The following is a 13529-nucleotide window of genomic DNA, read 5'->3' as shown; positions in this document are numbered from 1 at the left end:
CACTCAGGAATCTTTTCTGGCAATACTTCCCAAAGTAAAGTCGGGGTCTCCGGCGGACGTCTGCCCCGCACGCATCTTACAGCAAATCTACTCTAGCTGCCCTGATCCCCCTATCGCCTTTCTTAACAGCTCCTTGGCTCAGGGCGTTGTGACCCCTGCACTAAAGGCCGCCACCATAGTGCCTCTGCTGAAGAAACCCGGCGCGGACCCTTCCATCTCGGCTAACTTTCGCCCCATCTCCCTGCTGCCCTTCCTGGGCAAGGTGATGGAACGCCATGTCACCGCGGTATTGAGCGCTCACATCGAGGCGAATGGGGGGCTGGCCTCTCGCCAGGCAGGATTCCGCCCCAGGCATTCGACCGAATCGGTCGTAGTCTCAGTCCTAGACAACCTCAGAAAGGGTATGGATGACAACAACCACCAGGCACTGGTCCTCCTTGATCTCTCCGCCGCCTTTGACACGGTGGACCATACCATCTTACTTGCCCGTGTCAAGGCGGCCGGCATCGGGGGATCAGCTCTGGTCTGGCTCTCCTCCTTTCTGAGGGACCGCACTCAGGCGGTCCGACTAGGCGATTTCACCTCCACCCCTCTCTCTGTCACCTGCGGTGTTCCCCAGGGCTCCTCTCTCTCTCCTTTACTCTTTAATCTCTATATCTTTCCTCTTATCTATGCACTCCAGCAGCTGGAGGTCACTGTTTACAACTATGCGGATGACCTCCAGCTCATCTTTGATCTGTCCCCCTCTCCTCTCTCGGTCTCTAATTTCCAGTCAACTATGACATTCATCAGGGACTGGATGAACCACAACCATCTTAAACTGAACCCTGACAAGACCGAGCTGGTTCTCACTGGTGGTTCATCCAGCCCCTGGAACTCTCTTTTCTGGCCCCCCTCTCTTGGCCCGGCACCATCCCCCTCCACCGTGGTCAAAACACTGGGTGTTAAAATGAATAATCAGCTCACTCTTCACTCACAAATCAGTTCCGTGGTTTCCTCCTGTTTCCTCACTCTCCGAACTATCCGCTCTGTCTCCCGCTTCTTCTCTCCCCAGGCACTTAAGATCATCATAGCCGCCCTGGTAATCTCACGATTGGACTACGCCAACGCCCTCTATCATGGCATTCCAGCGTACAGCCTGCGTAGACTCCAAACCATCCAGAACCAGGCGGCCAGGCTGATATACAGCCTTCCACGCTACCACCACTCCACCCCCCTTCTAAAAAAGCTTCACTGGCTCCCCGTGAAACAACGCTCCCTTTTCAAGATCGGATGCATGGTTTTTCAGGCCCGCCAGGGCACTGCCCCCGCTTTCATCGCCTCACTAATTAAACCCTATGTCCCCGCTAGAAATCTCCGGTCTTCCTCCAAGTCCCTTCTCCAGACCCCCCGCTTCTCACGCAAAAAGTGGGGCGGTTCTAACTTCTCAACTCTGGCCCCTACTTTCTGGAACTCACTTCCAGACAATCTCCGTTCTGCAACTCAGTATCTCTCCTTCCGTAGAGACCTGAAAACTTTCCTTTTCAGCCAGGCTTTCCCCGCCTAATACTTACTCCACCCTTCCATGGTCCTTTTTCCTCAGTTACTGAACCTCCAGCGCCAAGAAACCGCAAGGTGTACGCCGCGCTCTACAAGTGTTTTAAATTAGAAATTAGATTAGGAAGATATAACCTTTGAATAGATCAGCAGCTCACAAAGGCTCAGTGCTACTGGCAGATTACATGTACTGTCCCTCTGATTGTAATATTCCATATTGCACCAGATGCTTTCTTGTCATTAGTAGGTATTGATTTGATGTTCTGCACTCACTCTGACATCTTAGGTTGGATGTCAGTGCTGAGAAGAGACACACTCCCACAGCAGGCGGAATAAAATGGATATAGGTGTGCATCAGCTTCAGTCCGGAGCCAATGACCTGTGTGAGTTGCCTCCCTTATACCGCGCATACCCGGCGAGGTGCGCCTCTCCCAAACACACCTGCCATGTGTGAGAGCCTAGTCTAGGACACAACAGTGCTAAAATGTTTGCTTGACAACACAGCTGTGTGCAGACCTGTTACCACTTAATTATGTGTACATAGAATGGGCTTTGACAAAGGAGTACTTACCTCTCACCTTAAGCTATTGGATGTCTGATGTGTCATTCTGGCTCCTATATAGTGTTTGCATCCCAATGTATGAGGTACTGTTTTACCATCCAAAAAGAAATCTGAATCACCATACATTCAATCTGGCATCTCATAGATGCATTGTATGCAGAACAAAATCATATATGTTTTGTTTTTACAATGTAGCAGGCTTTTTTTAATGTTTTGCTTTGGACTCCAAATGCAAACCAGACCTCTTGGCTTTGCCAATGCTTGTTTGCCCATGTGATGAAGAAAATGTCACTCAACAAAGGAGGCATTTTTGAGTCCTAGACAGTCTCCTTCTCAGCCACCAGTCAGAAGCAGTCTTCCAGAATGGCGCCGGAAAGACAGCCACACCCAATGCAGGCTGTGCGGTTACCACACCGAGGGGTTGGAACACTTAGGGCCCGATTCACAGAACTAACTTAAGACAAAATCCTAAACTTACTACCATTTTGGTATTCACAGAAGGCACTTACTCATTTTGGTATTCACAGAAGGCACTTACTCATTTTGGTATTCACAGAAGTTAGTAGTCCTAAGTTTAGGACTCCTAAATGCCTTCTGTGAATACCGAAAGTCTTAAAATTAGGATTTTTCGCAGTTTAGTAGTAGTATAGTTAGGACTCCTAACTTTAGGACTCCTAAATGCCTTCTGTGTATACCGAAAGTCTTAAAATTAGGATTTTTCTCAATTTAGTAGTCCTAAATTTAGACTTAGGACTACTAAATTGAGAAAAATCCTAATTTTAAGAATTTCGGTATTCACAGAAGGCATTTAGGAGTCCCAAAGTTAGGAGTCCTAACTATACTACTACTAAACTGCGAAAAATCCTAATTTTAAGACTTTCGGTAGTCACAGAAGGCATTTAGGAGTCCTAAAGTTAGGAGTCCTAAACTTAGGACTACTAAATTGAGAAACATCCTAATTTTAAGAATTTCGGTATTCACAGAAGGCATTTAGGAGTCCTAAAGTTAGGAGTCCTAACTATACTACTACTAAACTGCGAAAAATCCTAATTTTAAGACTTTCGGTATTCACAGAAGGCATTTAGGAGTCCTAAACTTAGGACTACTAACTTCTGTGAATACCGAAATGAGTAAGTGCCTTCTGTGAATACCAAAATGAGTAAGTGCCTTCTGTGAATACCAAAATGGTAGTAAGTTTAGGATTTTGTCTTAAGTTAGTTCTGTGAATCGGGCCCTACGTCTGCATATGCCCAACAATGCTCACTTTTAGACGCTCATTATTGTGAGAAGAATGGATAAGACTTGGAATTCGATCTTGCCGCCAAGGTATAAAAGCAGCTTTCAACCCGGATAATACAAAGCTGAATATAGGGCTAACAAAATTTGTAACTAAAGTACTAAGCCAGTTGGAAGTTATCGGGGCTGCCAACCCTGTCCCATTAGAACTGAGGGAAACTCCATCATTGGACACACCAACGCCTTGTCGGCTATTAACAAACTGTTGATTCGAACCTGGTCCAAGAGACTTTTAACAACAGTTAAGAAGCCAAGTAGAGTTTTAACTAAAATGTTATACCAACAATTTTAAGAAATGTATCCATTTTATGAACACGATGCATGCTTTAATATTGTAAGGTTTTAATTTACCAACAATAAAGTTTTTATTATTATTACAGTCAGAAGCAGGCTCCTTCCTGATAAAACAGGATGCGCCCTGATAAAAGCGTCCAAGCCCTCAGTGCACAGAAGGCAGTGGGCTACAGATTTGGGGCTATAATTGTTTGTAAATACAGCAATCTTCTCAATGCCCACTCACATTTACTCCTCTTAATAAGTGAGCTGCGTACATCTCTCCAGCCACCACTGGAAGAGTGCCAAAATTAACACTCTGTCCCTGTGGTGTTCTACAGTTCACAATTAATTTAGACTTCGTTACCTGAGCCTGTCTATGGGGCAGTTGTACATTTAGGAAGCTGAAGGCCAGACTGCAGCCCCCTGCTGTCTTGTAGTACATGTCAGCAGTTACAGTATACCGCCATGACCCCCGTTCTGAGATAAGAAGGAGCGTCTGAGATACCATCTAAAGCTGCATTCATGCTCTCTGCTCCATACCTTCTGCAGAACACCGTGGGACTGCATGCTTGCCATTTTTGTAGGGCCCCAGCAGAGGGCGCCATAGACAACCCTGATGAGGCCTATACATAGAAGTGTTATTCTTATATGTATTCCAATAATTCTTCTTTTCATCTGTTTCTTTGTTTCGCAGTTAAAGAAAATGCACTACTTACTACTTATCTGTATCTATATCGGTATGTATGTGGTAATGGCAAATAAGTCCATGCAGCCGAGGTGTAGATAGAAGAGGAAGGTTTATTGTAGATCACAGGGTAAGCCTGTAGATTATAATGCGAGCCCCACCAGGAGCAGCGCCCATGCTGCTCAGCCCATACTCCCAACTGACCCTCATCCACCAGGCATCCCCAGCATTCCATTACCTCACCATGCACCAGCATTCCAAAGCACACCCACTCTGGCTGAGCAGCAAGGCAGAGGATCAGGAAAGATGCACAGCACAGAGAACCAGATACCACACATCTTCCCCCTTTACAAATCAACAACAAAGAATAACATGCTGCCCACAACGTAATGGAAACAGGACAGCACAGAGCATATCATGGGAAGGAAATCAATAATACATAAGATGAAATCACGGGAAGGCAATCAATAAATACATAAGATGAAAACATGACACACATCTTCCCCTTTTCGTAGTAAAACATAACAAGAAAATGCAAGATACAAACCCTGGTTACAATAAAAACAAAGGGGCATATTAGCAAGGGCTTGATCGCCGCTTTAGCGGCATTTTTTGCCGCTAAAGCGTCGATTTTTTTATCGCCCTATCATCGGGGCCCGCTTTGCATGTCAGCGATATTTATCGCTAATGACATGCAAAGTGGGCGTACCCAAACTTGCAGCGACTGAATGCAGTCGCTAACACAGCTATCGCCCATTACCAACGCAGGCGAAGCAATAAAAAAAATTGCGCTAAGCGCGATTATCGCTGGTATTTAACACCTGCTGGAAACCTGACTTACCTGTATTTCTCAATGGGAGGCGATCTTTAGGCTAAGTCCACCATGGCGTTAATGCGTGAATATCGCTGGATATTTTAGCACAGTGGAGATAAACGTTGCCAATAGCATGTTTTCTCCGCTAAAATATCCAGCGATAGGCAGCGATAAAAATAAACGCGCTAAGCACGTTTTGCAATGAATATCGCATGTTATTGCTAATATGCCCCAAAGTTTCTAAAGCCTGAAGGAGAACAAAATATTGCAAGAAGCACTTAAATGAGAAAGAAGAATATGAGCATAAATCATAATTCTCACCAAACGCGCAGTAATAGAAGCACAAGCAGAGATAAGAACACAGGACAAAACGTCCAGAGTACACCAGTACACACCAGTTGGCCAGACAAGCATGCATGACAAACAGCAAATGCCAAAATGAAAATATAGAACGACCAGGAAAGAGAAGAGGTACTCCCAACTCGGGAAACACACAGGACACTCATACACGCACACATAAAGGGGTGAAAAGTACACCCGCTGGAAGTACCTACAATGATAAAATTTGATTACAAAAACTCAAATGCCAGACTATCCACGCACATTACCATGCTTTAGTGCAAAGGTAGAATAGAACTTGACAGAAATAAATAAGAATCACAGCAAAAGATTCCAATAACAGGAATTTTGTAAAACAATTACTGTAAAGTAAAATCTCATGTAAATGTAGATGACAAATCCACACATTAATAATTGCATAGAGTGGAAGGTCACATAGCTAGAAAGCTATAATAACTAGTGCCTTAACAAGAGGAAGGTTTCTTGTAAACTTGTAATTAAAATACTGTAAAATCATGCAGGGAAAACATAGGTGACGAGTCCACGCAAAAAGAATTGCACAGGTGGAAAGTCACAGAGCCAGAGACTTATATAAAGCATACCTCAATGAGCAAATTTCATTTAACTAAATTTGACAAAAAATTACTGTAATGTAACATATCAAGCAAGGAAAAATGTAGGTGACGTGGAAAGTCTCATAGCTAGGAAGCTATTATGAAGCATACTTCAATAAGAAAAATTCATTTAAATAAACTTGTCAACAAATTACTGTAATGTAACAAATCATGCAAGGAAAATAAAGGTGACGTGGAAAGTCACATAGCAAAAGACTATTATAAATCATACCTCAAACAGCGAAGAGTTCTATGTATGTGGACATTTGTAAAAAATTGCTGAAAAATTAAATTATCATACAAGAAGATGTAAATTTAAAATCATCATCACACAGCCAGTGATGAATCCACGTGCAAAGATATGCACCAAAAGGTGGATAAACACATAAAGGCAAACAATAAAAATGAAGAAAGTAATTTGAATAGTCAAAGTGAAAATCAACAGTACAGTAAAAAGCATTGAACATTAGAAACAAAGCAGTTTAAAGAGCTGGTACTTCTCTCCGGTGAGCGACTCCTCACCCAAAGTCCGTGTAAAGTCCAGGAACCACAAAATGTTTTGGATATACTAATCAGGAGAAAGTTGAAATCAGGAAGACCGGAACTAAAACAAAAAATATGACGCTGTATCGCAATGATAAATAGGACTTGCTGAGATAGAAACGTACTGCTGTTGCTGAGATTTGTAATAAGAAATGAGTGACTAAGAAGTTGGTATCGTGCGTCGCTGTAATTGGCATAGTAAACCACTAATAACACTGTAAATACAGCAGTGAACAGTACCTCTACTATATCCAATGTTCTCCCACGAAGCGGTAAATCTAAACGTGCCATGCGTGGAGTTTCAACTTAAAATGACTTCATTGAAAAACGTGGTTGGCAGGACACGTAATGTGCAGAAATAGCACAATAACTTATAGAAAAGGCCAAACTTAAGATGGCGGCACGTTTCAGACGTTCAAACCAGGTGGCTCATGGCAGGAAGACGCTTCAAGAATTGCCATACAGCTGAGGTGACGCAGTAAGAATTCGTCGAACAAACAGGGACGTCACGTTGCAGAAACTCTGACAAAGGGTAAGGCTGCGCGCGGAAAATGGGTGCGCTCTGTACAGAGCTCGTGAACAATTTGCAAAGAACTCGTGGCAGCATAACCAAGTCTTGTCTGAGCTCCCAAAAGCAGATAAAAATGGACTCACCATGGGGCATATCAACAACAACCGGCGATAATTATCGCTAAGCGCACTTAGCGCTAGGATAATTATCGCCGGCTAGCGTTGATTTTTATCGCTGAGATAGCGTGCTATTAGCAACGCTTATCTCAATAGCGATAAGAATCCTCACGCTAAGTGGCTAGCGTGAGATTATCGCTGGAAACCCAGCGATAATCTCACGTTAGATTGTTGATAGGGACAGACAAACTTAGCCATGATATCCTCCTTCCATAGGATATCATGGCTAAGTCAGAAGATTACCAGACGTAAAAAAGCAGCATCAACCGAGGTTAGTGCTGCATTTTTTGTCTCTACCAGGGTTAGCGATATTCTTGATAATAGGAGAAATGTTGCTTTGCGACATTTCTCCTATTATTTTACTCTGGAACGGCCCCTTTGCATCTCATTAGAGATGCAAGGGGAAGCGTGGAGTAAAAGGGTGCTAACATGCAAATTTGCATGTTAGCACCCTGTTGTTGATAGGGTGCTGGTTTTATCTCTGCTTTTTTGGCTTTTAAAGCCAAAAAAGCAGAGATAAAGCCCTTGTTGATATGCCCCCATACACGCTTAATGACAATCACCCAATAGCAATTCAAACACACGAGTGCTGAAGTAGAGTGCACTCAACAGTGGGAAAAACAAAACACAATCCCAATTAAACCTTCTCTAAAATAACTTCACCACACACTGCTCGCTCCTCTTTATAACAGGAAAATAAGTTCTCCAGTCCACCACAGGGATGATAGCAAAGATGAACTTTTGGTGCGCTGTAGCAGTTTGATGTAGAGAATCACAGCTGAGACAAACACGGAAATCTCAAGCTCGCTGCTGAATCTGGAGAACTTCCATTACAGGAGCAGGAAGGCAGCGACATCTTTTCAAAACAGCAGGAGAGGCAAGCTTAAAGGCAAGTAGGTAGCAGAAACCGGGAGCAGCAGAACAGCAGGCCGCAGAAGAAGAGTGAATTACAGCAGGGACTGGCACACTTGGTGAGTGGGCGACCGGTGAAGTGGTCACTGGTGGGGCTCTCAGGGGTGCCAGTATGCAATAAATATATGTATCGGGTAATTTTTAAATGTTCTTTACCTTGTCTTGAAATTCATAGGTTGTAGTTTCAAGGGATACTTTTAGTTGCCTTGTAGTTTCAAAAGATTCTTGAAGTTGCCTTGTAACTTCTTCAGAATTGAAAATTTGTAATCCATCAGGTACACGTAGATGTTTCCAGATCGTTGCCAAATGTGGTAATAGTACATACGTCCATGCAGCCGAGGTGTAGATAGAAGATGAAGGTTTATTGTAGATCATAGGGTAAGCCTGTAGATTATAATGCGGGCCCCACCAGGAGCAGCTCCCTTGCTGCTCAGCCCATACTCCCAACTGACACGCATCCCCCAGGCATCCCCAGCATTCCATTGCCTCACCATGCACCAGCCTTCCAAAGCACATCCACTCTGGCTGAGCAGCAAGGCAGAGGATCAGGAAAGATGCATAGCACTGAGAACCAGATACCACAATCTATTTACACACATATATGGTATGCATCATCTCATATATGTGTGTGTTTGTGTGTATGTCAATCAAACACATATAAGGTGGACGTTTAAAACACGTCTGACCCCTGGCAATCGCTCAGAGTAGCATTCCAACCCATCGCTCTTTTGCCCACCATGCCACCTCAGTTTGTACCCACCCATATGCAAATCAGTCTTGTCCATGTTCCAATAGGAACAGTTGATCCCGAAATATCAGGCCAGGCCCTCGTGGAACCGGAACACAAGCAACCAAAGATGAGTTTCGCCCTGATTGGGGCTCTTCACTTGGGTATAGCGGGGTTTCATTGGCAGTGAGGAAGGGACCCACGTATGGGCAAACCCTTGACCTCCTACGGTGGTACATTCCATACACAAAAGGTGACAGGAGGAACGCTTGCAGTAAGTCCAACCACTGGTAATCGCTCAGGGTAGCATTTCAACTCATCATCTTTGTGTGATTGATGTAATGCCCTAAGTGGACATGGGTATGCCCAGTCATGGGTCCCTTGCTCACCGTGCTGTAGGGTCCAAGCTATACTCACTGACAAGGCCGAACAGGTTAACACTGTTGTTGCAATATAAATAAGTCCATTGGATGCCGAGGTATGGATCAAATGAAGATGGTTTATTGATAAAGGTTGTAGATGGTAAGATCAGGATATAGATATTAGTGAGCCCCGCCAGGAGCAGCTCCCTTGCTGCTCAGCCCATACTCCCAACTGACCCTCATCCACCAGGCATCCCCAGCATTCCATTACATCACATGCACCAGCATTCCACAGCACATCCACATGCACTGTGGCTGAGCAGCAAGGCAGGGAAGTAGGAAAGATGCATGGCAACGAATACAAGATACCACAACTGTCTGGGCTTTCTTGTGTTCCCTTCTGAAGCGGGTCGTGCCTGGCAGTTCTGTGTGAACTGTTCCCACGAGGAGCACGTTCAGTACTGAATTCTGTAAGGCAATTCTGATGATGTCATAAACAACTAGGCTGACGGCTAAGTGGTTTGTAAAGGTCACCAGAACCCTCAGTTGTGTTTTTTATATTGCACATTGATTTTAGGATAGTTAGCTTAAAAAATTTGCTTTCTTCAGAGTGCAGCTAACAATAGGCACTGACTGGAATGACTATGTTTAGATTTTGTTTACCTTTATTAAATACATTGTTAATAAAACAATGGACAATTCTGAGGTCTTTGGATGTATGTGAATTCTGTGTCTGCATATTTTACTGCACAGTTACGGATTAACTGAATCTTCCATATTATTTGCCACAATTTTTTTTTTTTGCAGATTTCACTGAAATACTGTTTCTGGCTCATCTGGATGAAAATAATACAGCCGTAGGATACGACACATAATGTGCGTTTTCACAACATATTTTAGATTACATTGCCACATTATTTGGTCCTCTGTGCCATCCAATTCGAGTAGCTCTGAGAGTGGTGGAGCTCTGCAGAATGGCTTTTGGGGCCATGATTATAATTATGAAATCCGTATCACAGGGAACTGACAGAGAAATATTTTCTATATTTCTGTTCAATGTGTGTTTTATACCACTGCATTTTGATGTAATATTAGGCAAAGATGCCCTCATACACATAATAATTTTAACAACTGCAATAAATAAAAGCAATAGACTGAAAATTCTAAATTATTGACTGTGTTTTCATAACATAGATTTTAAATATTAACTGTAGAAGTCATATTTAAAAATCGAGCAATGCTTTTGAGTGGTATTCCAAGAGAAACAAGAAGGCAGATTCACAAGCACTGAAGAAAAAGGAGCAAAAATCACCTAATATCAGAGGGTCTGAAGCCCAGTTTTCCTGGAGGCGGACTATATAATATATTTTAAATCACACTTTCAATGCAGTCTTTCTTCTCCAAGGATTGGAACCGTTAATATCCCAGGAGACCACTTTTTATGTTTTCTTATTCTATTTAAGCTGTGGTGTATAATGTGTATCTTTGGAATTCTTCCCATTTCTCTTTGATAAGTTGTGCTTTCACGCCACTCACATTGATTTACTTCTGAATATGTAGGAATTGATGATAATGGATTGTATAAAACAGTTTGTAAATTGTCTCTATTTACCCATCTCTCCCACAGTGTCTTTATGTTAAATCTGTGACTGGTACTTACTCAAGATGGCCGCTAGTTAGAGGAAGGCGGCGCCTCACTGGGATCTGAGCGCGCTGCGTGGTGAGGTTGCACGTCTCTGGCCTCATGCCTCACACCTGCCAAGAACCACTGATGTCCCTACATCCTTGTGCAGAGTTATCAGGTAGAGGATACACCTGTCGAAGTAACTGGAGCAAAATAGGGGAAAAGAGTTAAGTGGAAACCAGGACTGATTCTGCCTCTCGGTTCTAGGTGAATCCCTCAGTTGATCCCCTCAGTGGCTCCAGCTGAGGACTTCTACCAGGGAACATCTGGGCTTCAAGGAGTTATGCTCCATCTTCAAGGAAAATAGAATACAGTTGTTGGAAATATGAATTATGGTAAAACGATGAGATTATAAAGGCACGCTCCAGTCAAGCCAGGTTACCAATTGGGGACCTCAGGATCCCAGTAGACAGTCGGATCACAATCTGAGAACCTAAAGTAACAGCAGGAAAACACAAGGAACGTAGCACAAGGACCAATAAAAATGATGCGAACTAGGGGAAAAGTCCAAACTGTGGAGAACCAGTAAAGGGAGCAACAACAAAAGCACAAGAACAGTTAACTGGATGACAACTAAAGAGAATCAGAGAACGAAAGCAACTAGACTGCATCTGCTTTATCTCAAAAGGGTCTTAAATACTGACTTTGAGTCAGTGTTGTTAAGGCTAACTTGGAAGTGAGGATATCCAGTACAAACGTATTGTGTGGTCTAGAGTTAGTGTGAGCCCAGTCCGCATTGCTCTGTCATCCGTGCTTTGCAACCCTGCGAGTGACTCGATGTCTGAAACGTTTCAGAATCCGGACAACGTGTTGGGGTCTATGCTGCCCAGATCATGTTAGGCGTTTCTGTGGTTGGGGTCTACGCTGCTCGGATCATGTTAGAAGTTTCTGTGGTTGTGTTCCATTCTGCCCAGATCATGTTAGGCGTTTCTGTGGTTGGGGTCTATGCTGCCCGGATCATGTTAGTAGTTTCTGTGGTTGGGGTCTATGCTGCCCGGATCATGTTAGGAGTTTCTGTGGTTGGGGCATATGCTGCCCAGATCATGTTAGGCGTTTCTGTGGTTGGGGTCTATGCTGCCCAGATCTTGTTAGGCATGTCTATGGTTGGGGTCTATGCTGCCCAGATCATGTTAGGCGTTTCTGTGGTTGGGGTCTATGCTGCTCAGATCTTGTTAGGCATGTCTATGGTTGGGGTCTATGCTGCCCAGATCATGTTAGGCGTTTCTGCGGTTGGGTTCCATTCTGCCCAGATCATGTTAGGCGTGTCTGTGGTTGGGTTCCATTCTGCCCAAATCATGTTAGGTGTTTCTGTGGTTGGGGTCTATGCTGCCCGGATCATGTTAGTAGTTTCTGTGGTTGGGGTCTATGCTGCCCAGATCATGTTAGGAGTTTCTGTGGTTGGGGTCTATGCTGCCCAGATCATGTTAGGAGTTTCTGTGGTTGGGGTCTATGCTGCCCAGAGCTTGTTAGGCTTGTCTGTGGTTGAGGTCTATGCTGCCCAGATCATGACTCCCAGCGCTGATGCACACTTTTGGGGTTGGCAGAAGCAGCGCATCAATAAATGCAGGGGGCCGGTGGGAAATGACCCACAGCTGGCCTCGGCCATTGGGCTTCAGGCACATGTCAATTGCCTGTCTTCCCAATGTGACCCTGCTCCCACTCGGCATCAATACTGTGGATTACCCTAGGATTTTTGGAATCACAACCAGTGGATTTCCTTGGCCCCAAATGGAGTCTGGCACCTGGAAAAAGGGAGGGAAAGCAAGAGTGTGACTCTCACTTCCTGCAGAGTTATTTTCTGGTGCGGTGCAGGGGTTTTAACTCTGCCTTGGCCAGTCTCAAGCCTGGCTGCAAAAGGAGGAGGCTTATGGATGGGCTTGCTACCACACTGTGTTAAAAAATCCTAGCTACAGAAAAGTCAACCAAAAGATATCCCGACAATGGGGAGAGAGGAATCTCCTTCACTGAGAGCTATGTCACCTTGTGGTGAAACATCTCCTTCTAATGTCAAAGAACAAAAATAGCCCGTCTGTTAATTATGGACTAAATTTCCAAGAATGTATGTCGTCATCCCGCAGTCTTTTTCCCCGCAGGGAATCACAACGCGGTTGTTACAACAACTGGGTTGTGATTCCGCATACCATTACTCCGCAAGTCGGAACAACGACTTGAGGAGGGGGGCGCTGGATGTTGGAATAGTATAATTTACTATTCCAACTCCAGTCTGTGCGGACACTAAAATCCAACACCTTCCCCCCCTCCGCAAGTCGTTGTTCCGACTTGCGGAGTAATGGTATGTGGAATCACAACGCGGTCGTTGTAATGACCGCGTTGATTCCCTGCGGGGAAAAAGTTTTGTGGTAAACGTTGTTTACCAATTTCCACATGTATTAGAAAACATGATGTTTTCTTTAGATAACCCTCGCCCACCAGGGTTTCCCCTTGGTGGCATGCTTCATCATTGGGTCCATCCCATTCCGCTGTGAAACGGG

The sequence above is a fragment of the Triturus cristatus genome, chromosome 4_1 (genome assembly GCF_964204655.1).
Source record: "Triturus cristatus chromosome 4_1, aTriCri1.1, whole genome shotgun sequence".
Taxonomy (NCBI): Eukaryota; Metazoa; Chordata; class Amphibia; order Caudata; family Salamandridae; genus Triturus; species Triturus cristatus.
The sequence above is the reverse complement of the archived record's forward strand: the minus strand, read 5'-3'. Positions refer to the sequence as shown.